The sequence below is a fragment of the Lathyrus oleraceus genome, unplaced genomic scaffold, assembly GCF_024323335.1.
Source record: "Lathyrus oleraceus cultivar Zhongwan6 unplaced genomic scaffold, CAAS_Psat_ZW6_1.0 chrUn1057, whole genome shotgun sequence".
In the NCBI taxonomy this organism is placed as follows: Eukaryota; Viridiplantae; Streptophyta; class Magnoliopsida; order Fabales; family Fabaceae; genus Lathyrus; species Lathyrus oleraceus.
Genome location: NW_026113448.1, coordinates 1 through 12,500, shown reverse-complemented (window position 1 = coordinate 12,500; position 12,500 = coordinate 1).

Sequence of the window (12,500 nt, the reverse complement as noted above, 5' to 3'; positions counted from 1 at the left end):
TTCTTCACTAATGCATCATTGTCGTAGCATCGTACCACTGTGTCCCATGCAGTCTTCGTCGTTGATGATTCAACGATCTTATCAAACACATTCGTATCTACACACAAATGGATATAGAACAACGTCTTCTGATCCTTCTTCTTTGTTTCTCTATGTGTGCTTCTCTACGCTTCAGTTTCATATGTTGCAACCACCTTGTAAACCTCATTAACGATATCAAGATCATCTTGAGAGCCAAACAACACACCTAACTGAATCATCCACTAATTCTAATTCTTTCCATCAAATACTGGAAGTTTCGTATTCAAGCTATCATTTTCTCCGTTCGTCTTCATTCTTGTGCAAATTCACTCAGATCTCACCAACACTCGTGTTTCCCAATCCCTTAGAATCAAGTAATGTGATTCTGTTTCGATTCTGATATTAAATTCACTATGAATTGAATGAACATAATCAATCACACCTCACGTACATTCGTGTTTCCCGTTCTTGAATTTAAACTGAAGTTTTAGATGTCAATTGTTGAAGCACAAGAAGTGAAGAAGAAGAAGAAGAAGAAGAAGAAGAAGAAGAAGGTGATGATGATAATGATGATGATGATGATGATGGTGGTGGTGGAAAAGAGAAACAGAATATGTAACTAACTTTTTACTCTCAGATGCAAAACGGTTACAGTAAAAATTCTTGTTACAACTGAACTAAGCTTTAGCTTATTAACACAAGTTCCCTCTAAATGAAATTCAAATGCAAAACAAATTAAAGGCAAATGCAATTGGATCTGAATTACAACTAACAATCTCGATTTCAAATAAACTTGAACAAAAATGTTGTGCTTGTGAAGGCCACCCAATGCACATAATAAGTATGACTGAATTTTGAGGTGAGTTACTTTGAAGTGGAGAAATGTTTCAAAGAAATCTTATCTTGTCTGTCATATCCCAATTTTGTCCAGACATTTAATTTTTCACGCTACCAACTTTATTTTTTTTGTTCAAAATGTACTTTCAATTTTCTAGACAAATCGATAGAAGATACTTTCAATTTTCTAATTTTGATTGTTTTATTGAACTATATTACGCGTAGATTAGTTTTGCGTGTTCATTTAAAATTTGCGCATCCACGTGCGTTCGCAGCTTGGTGAGTGTGCGCGTGTGCGTGAACAACATCCAGCAATCTAATGTGACTTCTAAGCTAAGGCCTTGTGATTGATTTTCTAATAATGTAAAAGCATAATAATACTCAGCAACAATGATGGTGGTTTATATTAGTTTGAACAACGCAAATATGGGTGATTCAAAGGGTTTAGGCCGAATTCCATTTCTAAAGCTCGTGTGAACAATGCCCAGGATTGGAACAAATGATTACGCAAATCATTTGTAACCACAATACAACATCTTTTCAATGTACACAACAATGACGGTTAAACGATGGTTGTCAGGTGTCACGTAAAAATAAATAAAAAACTTCTCATCTTTAAGAGCATGTTCATTATCTCTGATTTGTAAAAACGGAGGAAAATCTAGTTTGATATTACACGTCTGAAATGGTTGTTGCGGTGGTGGTGGTGGTTGAGACACAAAGCCCTTATCGTCGGTTTTTATGGTGATTGTAGCGAACTAAGTTGATTCTCCATATGATCCATGCGTGCTTGATCAAAGTGAAGATGATGAGTATGCATTGTCACGAACGATCAGCACCTCCAAAAAGTTCTACAAACTTATGTTAATTTTTGCGATTGAACTTTCCATACCCTTCAAACGAGTTCCAAAAATCACGAGGAGGCCAATGAAAACACGAAATGTTTGTAATTCAAGATAGTACAAGTGCTTTTTAATAATTTCTCCTAATGAGTTAAATATATATTAATCAATTCTTGTTTAAATTTGTTGCTTATTTGATTTTCATTTAACTTGAACCAGTGGTTTTATTTTCTTCTTATCTATAGATAATCCCAATAAGGTGTTTCTACTTCAAGTAACTAGAGCATATGAGAGTGACTATGAATTTTACCTTTGAAGAAGTGTGATCAAGAGAAGTGTGATCAAGTAAACTCTTACCAAAATCAATTTCAATACATCAAAGTTTTTGTGAACATGAATAAAAATTTAGAGTACTTTGATTGGCTTGTGAAACTATTTTTATTTTTGAAAATTTAAAAATAATAGATCTTTGGAAGTTCCTCCTTAATTTTTAACTTAATAAATGGTTATTGCCATCTTACAATAGTTTCCAAAATATTTGAATTTCATACCTCAAAATTACAATGTATTTCTACTAAACTAACTCCACAAGTGCATAAGGACGATTTTATTTATTGATGAATAAGGTCAATATGGAAAATTTGCTCTTACCCATCACTTTGCTTTGCTATTGCAATTATCAAATTTTAATGATCAGATTTTATGTTTTTTTTTACAAAATATTCATTTAACAAAAATCCATTTTGTAGTGGCTAGAATTTTAATAGTGCAAATAATGCAATTTTTCAAAGTTTATTAACCTATGAAAAGTAGGGATTAGGCTACACTAACGTGTTATTGGCCCACAAACAATTTGATCCAAGCCTGTCTACACCAACTTCAACAAATTTTACCACATATCCTAATAATTATTCCCCTATCCCTACAATATATACAATAGACTAAAATACTCTTAAATAAATAATTTATATTTGAAAAAAAAATGTTACATTCTTAATAAATTTTGATAAATTATCCGAAAAATGTAAAAAAAATAAATTAATACAAATGATCAAGTTCTCTAAAGTCTTTTAACAACATTTTTAAACCATGTCTAAAATAATAAATTTAATTAAGCCATACAAGATAGACAACACAACAAAACGGTTGCCCAAGTGCACAATAGCAGAAAATTTTAATTACACCACTTCCTGCCACGGATTTTAAAATTTTGAAAAAAAATCCATATTATTTAAATTAAGTTATTCGTTAAATAGTTTGGAAACTAATAAAACACTTTAATTAAGTTAACATTTTAATTAAGTTGTTTGATTAGTATTTTGAAAATTATCCAAACACTTTATTTAAATTATCCGTATAATAAAAAAAATTATTATCGAATTTTTTTTGTCAAGTGAAATATATATTAAAAGTTTAAAAAAAATTGTCGAAACTATTTTGTCAATATTCCGTTATATTAAAAATTTAAAAATTAACTATCGACATTCATTTATTAAGTATTCTGATAAAATAATTTAAAAATTAAAGAATTTAATTTCAAAAATTTTAATTAATAAATAAAAATCGTAGAATTAAAATATTTTGATAAATATTAGGATATAGGAATAATGGGAGAGGTTTAAAGTAAAATCTTCCAACTTCAAGTGGTAATCTCCACTGTCAATTCATTAATTAACTAAAACTAGCTTTTGTAGATTTTAAAAAATTAGTTTTTTCTTCTTAATTTAAAAACAGTTTGTAACAAAAAAAAGGTAGTTTTTATCAGAACTTCCTCACACAATAATACAAGTAATTTAAAACCCATTTTTTATAAATTAACAAGTAATTTTGACATTAAATAATTTAAATATTTATTTTTAATAATTTTAACATAATAATAATCTCACAAATTTTCAAAAATATATATTTAAAAATAACTTTTATGATATTTATTCATAATAACTTTAAATTTTAATAATTAAAAAATGATATTAAAAAAAGCCATCACCACAACTTGATAAATTTTTTTAAGTAACTTAGTAAATTATTATATACTAATTTCTCATATAATTTTTTTTTAATTTAATTATTTTAACAAAAATATATAGTACTGTTAAAGAGTTTTAAAAAATAGTAATAAATGGGCCTAGTAGTATATAATTGTTATAGTAGTATATAATTGTGGCAGTTACTAAAATCTATTAGCAACCGTCACAAGAAAAACTAAAAATCGGAAGAAGAAGTAGAAGAAGATGAGAACTTATGGAATACACTAAAGAACATGGCTGGGTAGTAATGTTTTCAGTTATCATTAATTGAAAATCATCTCTAACTTTAATCACTAGTTATGCAAAGAATGACTTTTAAAATAAAAAGGACTCTCTTTATTCTCTTTTATAAACAATTTTTATATTTTAAATTTATTAAATAATTGATGTATCGAATTTATATATAATTTAAATATATTATTTATTTAACAAATTTAAAAAATAAAGTTTGTTTATAAAATAGAATTGAGGAAGTATCAGTTTTAAAACTAAATAAATTAAGATTTCATTTTTTATATGAAAATATTATTGTAATTAAGTTGATACCTCATAGTTGAGATTTCGTGGGTTGTTTATTTCAATGTTGAGCCCACTCACAAATGGTTTGACTTCAAAATTATTGTTGAATAAGAATATGTATTATAAGTGATTTTTTACGGATATGCATGGATATGCATCTCCGGAATTTTTTTAAAGATGTATCTCAGGATTTTGTTGGATTTTGCTTTCCTTTGTTCCCGCAGCATTTTGATTTTGATATGATTTTTTGGTTTTATTATAGATATAATGACTAAAAACTCAGACATATTGAGGCATGGTCAAGTGGCCTTACATGCATCGGTTTGCGATGGGAGAGTCTGAACCTCGCGATCACTTGTTGATGCGATTTCGATCCAGAAGCATGGACATTCGGAGTTCACGTGTCTCCAACATCGTCTTTCAGGATGTGTGTTACCCATAATTCCTATGTAGCCCAACAAGAGGAACATGCTGTTGTTGCCCCCATTTCTAATAGTTTTCCAAGAGGCCCTTATAACACCTCCCTACTTTCATTCTATATAGACCATATTGTTAGGCATGTCTGGAGAGGAGATGTAGCATAAATATTTAATTACTTTTGTATTACATCTGTTTTTATAGTAATTGAATTAACTGATTTTTTTGTATTGTTTTTTGCAGTTCCGTGAAACGATAAAAAGCATAAACCACATAAGGAAGATTTTCAATCTACCAAAGCATAAAGAGGCATGGTTTCAGGATGTACTGTATCTATCTGGGCTACAAGGTTTATGTGTGACTGGGTACAAGATCATTAACCATGGCATGTTGGTGGCTTTTATAGAGAGATGGCACAAGAAGACGTCATATTTTTATATTCCTATTGGTGAGATGTCCATCATCACCCTTGATGACGTCTCATGCCTCCTAAATCTTCCAATTAGGGGAAATTACTAAACCATTCAATAATCTCTAGAGTTGACGCATTGGACATGATGGTTACCTATTTGGAAGCTGGCGCAGGTGAAGCCCAAATAGAGATTGATGTCACGATAGGCATTATGATAGATTTTCATATCTGGAGCAACTATACAAATACCACATGGGTGCAGAAGTGGAGGCCAAAGGTGTTGATAAATAAGTTTTTTACCACAAACAATGTGCATTGAGGTTATACCTCATGTACTTAGTTGGCATGACCATATTTGTGGACAAAAGTGCAATCTACGTTGATGTAATGTACCTGACATACTTCATCGACTTAGAGCGGATCCACGAGTGAAATTCGGGTGACCGTGTGTTTAGTTCTGAGTATTTTTCAGATATGCACTTCCGAAATACCCTATGAGTTATGCAAAAACACCCTCCCATCAGCTAGTATGCTTTAGAGGTTAGTCCCTATGCACTTATGGACACACCCTGTAATAATACAAAGATGTAAGAACAAATTCAGTATCTACAATTCATCTCTAAGATTTTGATGATAACAAAGGATGAAACAAAATGGTACCCTAACAAAATTTATCTAAGTGCGCAAGACTCTAATCAAAAAGAAGTCAGATAGACATACATCAGATACAGACACAAGTTCAGAATGACCACTAAGAAGGTACTCAAGCAGAAGCTCTGACTCTGAACAAAGGAAGCGTACAAAGCATAACAAACAAAGAGACATCAGACACTCTGAAGCGGAAGAGCGCACTCTAGGATCTGAAGCTTTTACACTCTGACATAATCAATCAGGAAGACATCAAGAACCTCTGAAGACAGTCAGCTATAAGCAACTATCTTAAGATGTACTTGCTGAACAGAAACTCTGATATCTGAACATTCTGATTCAGAAACGATTTCCAAAGACTTAGCTATGAAGACTTCCACTTATGGCAAGAATCTAATTTTGGAAGAAACTTATAGCTCCCCAAACTGCTTTGGAAAGAACACAGAGATTAATGACATTAATCATCCATCATTGCCAAAGATCCTTTCATCCAACGGTCTCCTCATCGAATCCTATATATAGGATGGATCACTTCACTAAGACAACAACGAAACACACGAGAATACTAAAAATACTTTCATATCTCTTACGCATTCTCCTTTCACACGAGTTGCTGCTCTAAAGTGTGAACATTTTTTTTGCTCTTACATTGTGTAATTTCTGCTTACCTAGAAGCACTAAACACTACTATAATTTTACTTCATTATTGAATTCTCCTCAGGTGACTTGTGAAGTATGTAAACTTGAGAGGGCTAAGAGATCTTTATCCTCTTAGATGATCAATTGTTGTAATCTTTCAAGATTAGTGGATTAAGTCCTTATTGAAGGCGAAATCACCTTGGTCGGGTGGACTGGAGTAGCTTTGAATTTCAAGTGAACCAGGATAAAAAATTTGTGTTGATATCTTTTATTTTCACGTGTGTTTTATTTTCAAAAGTTTTTATTATCAGTTAAAACAATTCAAACCACCCTTTCTTGTTTTTCTCAACCTTCAATTGGTATCAGAGTTTCGGCTCTGTTATTGATTTTCTAATCAAGCACTTAACAATGTAGAGAGATCTAGCGTGAGAAAAACATTATGGCCAACACTAATGAAAGAGATAGTTACAATGCTAAACCTCCAATCTTTGATGGAGAAAAATTTTATTACTAGAAAGACAGAATCGAAAGTTTCTTTCTGGGTTATGACGTTGATCTATGGGGGATAGTTATTATTGGCTATATACCTCCTGTATCTGATGTTGGTATTGCTATTGCCAGAAACAAGATGGTAGATGATCAGAAGCGTGACTTCAAGAATCATCACAAAGCCAGAACAATATTTCTGAATGCCATTTCCTACAATGAATATGAAAAGATCACCAACAGGGAAACTGCCAAAGAAATACTTGACTCCCTGAGGATAACTCACGAAGGAAATTCACGAGTCAAAGAGACAAAGGCTCTGGCTCTAATTCATAAGTATGAAGCCTTTAAGATGGAGGACTATGAAGCTATAAAGGTAATGTTTTCTAGATTTCAAACTTTAATTGTAGGACTCGGGGTTCTGGACAAAAGCTACACAACTGCAGATCATGTCAACAAGATTGTTAGAAGCCTGCCAAAGAAGTGGAGACCCATGGTCACTGCATTAAAATTATCAAAGGATCTGAACAACATAAGCCTAGAAGAACTCGTCAGCTCCCTCAGAAGTGACGAGATAGAACTTGAGGAAGATGAGCCCCAAAAGAAGAACAAATTTGTAGCCCTGAAATCCAGATCTGAGAGACGTAAACCAAAAAGGAACAAAACCCTCCAAGCTGAAGAAGAAGATAATGATGACTCTAAAAAGGAAGACTCTGACGATGAAGAAGAGTTATCCCTTCTGACCAGAAGAGTGAAACAACTTTGGAGAAAAAGGAACAACAACTTCAGAAGACCAAGACCCAAGGGAGATCGCTCAGAGTCAACTTCCAGAAGAAAATCAAACAAAGAGGTAACATGTTATGAATGTAAAGAAACATGTCATTATAGAAACGAATGCCCAAAGCCCAAGAAAGAAAGCTCCAGAAGAGAAGGTTTCAATAAAAATTCTTTCAAAACTAAGAAGGGACTCATGGCCACCTGGGATGATACTGAATCCGATTCCTCTGAATCAGACTCTAAATAACAGGAAAATATGGCACTTATGGCTACCACATCTGGAAACTCATCAGAAAGAGAACCTGATTCTCAAGAGGTATTTTCTGATATTTCCCGATCTGACCTTGAGTCATGCCTTTCTGAATCTCTAAACTCATATCAGAAACTTAAACAAAAATTTAAAGCATTAAAAAGGGTCCTTGATGGAACCATTGAAGAATGTGATAAACTTGAGATAACAATTTCTAAATTAAAGGATGATATTCTGATTCTGACAAGAGAAAAAGAATCCACAAATAAACAATGTTTAAAACTTGAAGAAGCTTTATCTCAAGCCCCACAAACTTCCAACACAATTATATATGAATATGAAAAAGCTTTTCAAAAGTTTCTGAAAAATGGGATAGAAAGAAGTAGAATGGCTTCTATGATTTATGGAGTCAGACAAAATAAGAAAAGAGGAATAGGATATGATTAATGAAGACAAACACATATCTTCTGCAGATGACAAACCTAAATCCCAATTTTCTTATCATTACACACATGCACAAACACAACGTTTTACTAATGCTAGAAAACCCAAAGTCTTAAGAAACTCTAGGAGAACTAATCACAAAGGACCCAAAAAATTATGGGTACCAAAGGATAAGATAGTTTATGTAGTAGATATCATATGTAGGAGAGTTAAGACACCAATCATGGTACCTGGACTCTGGATGCTCGCGACACATGACGGAAAGAAAGCATATGTTCCAAAGCCTGGAACTTAAGGATGCTGGCTTCGTAGGTTTTAGAGGAAATCAGAAAGGAAGAATCAGAGGCTCCGAAACTATTGGTAATGGATCTCTTCCCTCTATATCTGATGTTCTCTATGTAGAAGGATTAATGCATAACCTGTTATCAATAAGCCAATTAAGTGATAACGGTTATGATATAATCTTTAATCAAAAAACATGTAAAGCAATAAATCAGAACAATGGAACAGTTTTATTCACTAGCAAGAGGAAAAACAACATTTACAAAATAAATTTGTCAAATCTAAAAGATCAAAATGTAAAATGCTTAATGTCTATAAACGAAGAGCAATGGGTATGGCATAGACGCTTGGGCCATATTAGCATGAGAAGACTCTCTCAGGTAAATAAACTCGAGTTAGTCAGAGGTCTACCTAAGCTGAAGTTCTCTTCAGATGCTCTGTGTGAGGCATGTCAGAAAGGAAAATTTTCAAAAACATCCTTTCAAAAGAAAAATGTTGTTTCCACCTCTAAGCCTCTGGAACTTCTCCACATTGACCTATTTGGACATGTTAAGACAGCGTCAGTCAATGGAAAGAAGTATGGACTGGTCATTGTTGATGATTTTAGTCGCTGGACATGGGTAAAATTTCTAAAGCACAAGAGTGAGTCTCACTCTGTATTCACTAGCTTCTGTTCTAAAGTGCAAAACGAATTTGACTCTAAAATCATCAAGTCATAAGTGATCATGGTGGCGAATTCGAAAATAAGTTCTTTGAAGAACTGTTTGATTCAAATGGAATATCCCATGATTTCTCCTGCCCTAGAACTCTACAAAAAATTGGAGTTGTAGAGAGGAAGAATAGGACACTCCAAGAAATAGCCAGAACCATGATTAATGAAACAAATGTGGCTAAGCACTTTTGGGCTGAAGCAGTAAATACAATGTGCTATATTCATAATAGAATCTCAGTAAGACCTATTATGGAGAAGACTCCCTATGAACTGTGCAAGGGAAGAAAACCCAACATTTCTTACTTCCATCCTTTGGATGCTCATGTTTTATTCTTAACACTAAAGAACAATTGAACAAGTTTGATTCAAAATCACAAAAAGGTATTATGTTAAGATACTCAGAACTCTCTAAAGGCTACAGAGTATACAACACAGAAACCAAAATTATGGAAGAATCGATACATGCCAGATTTGATGACAAGCTTGACTCTGAAAAGTCAAAGCTAGTTGAAAAACTTGCAGATTTTGAGATAACTCTTGCAGGTTCTGACGAAAAGACTAAAGCATCAGAGGAAGTTGAGAAGCAAAGTCCAAAAGTAACTGAAATCTCAACTATCCAGAAAAGATCAAGAAATCGTCCAAACATCTCTAAAGAATTGATTCTGGGAAACAAGGATGAATCTGTCAGAACAAGGTCGACATTCAAAGTATCTGAAGAAACTCCTCTGGGATTAGTATCTCTGATTGAGCCTACTTCATGTGATGAGGCACTTCAAGACAATGACTGGATTTTGGCAATGAAAGAAGAACTTAATCAATTTTCAAAGAATGGTGTCTGGGATATTGTCCCAAAGCCTAAAGGAACTCATATTATTGGAACAAGATGGATATTCAAAAACAAATTGAACGAAAAAGGAGAAGTAGTCAGAAACAAAGCATGACTGGTGGCACAAGGTTACAGTCAACAAGAAGGCATTGACTACAACGAAACCTTTGCTCCAGTCGCCAGGTTAGAATCCATTCGTTACTTGTATCATTCGCTATAAATCACTCCATTAAATTATATCAGATGGATGTCAATAGCGCATTTCTAATGGTTATATATTAGAAGAAGTGTATGTTCATCAACCCTCAGGTTTTGAAAACTCTAAATGTCCAGAACATGTTTTTAAACTGAAAAAATTATTGTATGGTCTAAAACAAGCTCCTAGAGCTTGGTATGAAATATTAAGCAACTTTCTTCTGGAACATGACTTATTAGAGGAAATGTTGACTCTACACTCTTCTGGAAAAACATTAGAAATTATCTCATGATATGTCAGATATACGTTGATGATATAATTTTTGGTTCAGCTAACACCTCTGTTTGTCAAGAATTCTCTGAGCTAATGCAGGCAGAATTTGAAATGAGTTTGATGCAAGAACTAAAATTCTTTCTGGGAATTCAAATCAATCAAGCTTCAGAAGCTACATATGTATATCAAAGAAAATACATAAAAGACATTCTGAAGAAATTTGAAATGTCATAATGCAAACTAGCAAAGACACCCATGCATCCAACCTGCATTCTGGAGAAAGAAGAAGTAAGTCAAAAGGTTTATCAGAAGCTCTATCGTGGTATGATAGGCTCTCTTCTCTATCTGACGGCTACCCGTTCTGACATTCTTTTTAGTGTATGTCTTTGTGCCAGATTTCAATCAGATCCAAGGGAATATCATTTAATATCAGTTAAAAGAATCCTAAGGTATCTGAAAGGAATCCCTAACCTTGGCTAGATGTATGAGAAAATATCAGAGTATAGGCTCTTTGGATATTGTGATGCAGATTATGCAGGGGACAAAATGGAACGTAAAAGCACATCTGGAAACTGTCAGTTCTTGGGAAACAATCTCATATCTTGGGCTAGCAAAGACAGTCAACCCTCACTCTGTCTACTGCAGAAGCAGAATATATCAGCTTCATTATGCACTACTCAGATGCTCTGGATGAAAAATCAACTAGAAGACCTTCAGATATTTGAGAGTAACGTTCATATCTTCTGCGATAATATTGTTGCCATATGTTTAAGTAAGAACCCTATTTTGCATTCCAGAGTTAAGCACATAGAAATAAAACATCATTTTATCAGAGACTATGTTCAGAAAGGGGTAATATCTTTAAATTTTATAGATACAAACCATCAATTGGCTGATATCTTCACAAAACCCCGCTGAAGATAGATTCTCATTCATTCTGAAACACTTAAAAATTGAAAATTGCCCAAAATGAATCTAATGTGCTTCTCTGAAATAGCAAAATAAGGCTCTGGAAATAACATCTGGTATCTGGATCTGACTCTAATACTTCTACCAGTTATGAGTCATCTGAATCAGAAATCCTCAGGATCTAATCCATTGGTATTCCTGAAGATCAAGTAGATCAACATGTGGGTTATCTTGCGTCTGACTTGGATCTTCTAGACAACTGTTTAGCAGAAATCAAGAGATAGGCTCTTGAGATCTCCTCGAGCAGTGTACTGATTTGGGGATTAGACTTCCATCATTAGCTATAATCATGTCTCTTCTAAGGGTGTCAACTCTTTTTCTGTGCCATCATTAATTTTTTAACTATTCAACTGCTACCTAACATTGTCGTTTTGCATGGTTTCTATATGTACTTATATTTCACACTTCACGTTTTCACACTTTACACTCACAACCTACAAAACCTCTCTCTTCTCAAAGCTCATCAAAGTTCTTCAACCTTCTTCAACTTCATCTTCTTCATGGATTCCCAGCAATAATCCGTCTACAACTACTCTCAACAGATGGAATCAACGGAACAACTCCCAGTTCCTCTCAGCAAATAACTGCAACAATTGGTGTTGTCTCCATCCCCATCTACAAAAAACCACACATCTTGGATTATGAACCATACATTCATCTCGCTACTCCCTTTGACAAGCTTAAAGTTTTGTGTGAATCTTTGGTGGATTTTGAGAACATGAAGAGAAATGGAATAGACCTCACTGAAGAACTCAGAAACAAGGGTGGGAAAAAACTACTTTCAAAGGCTCTATGGTCCCGTCTATACTTATCTGGTAAAAGAATTCGGGGTGTTTTGCAGACTGAGATTATCACTACATCGTATCATATGTTCTAGGGGTAAGATCGTCATCACAGAGAAATCCATCGCCTCCCTTCTGAAA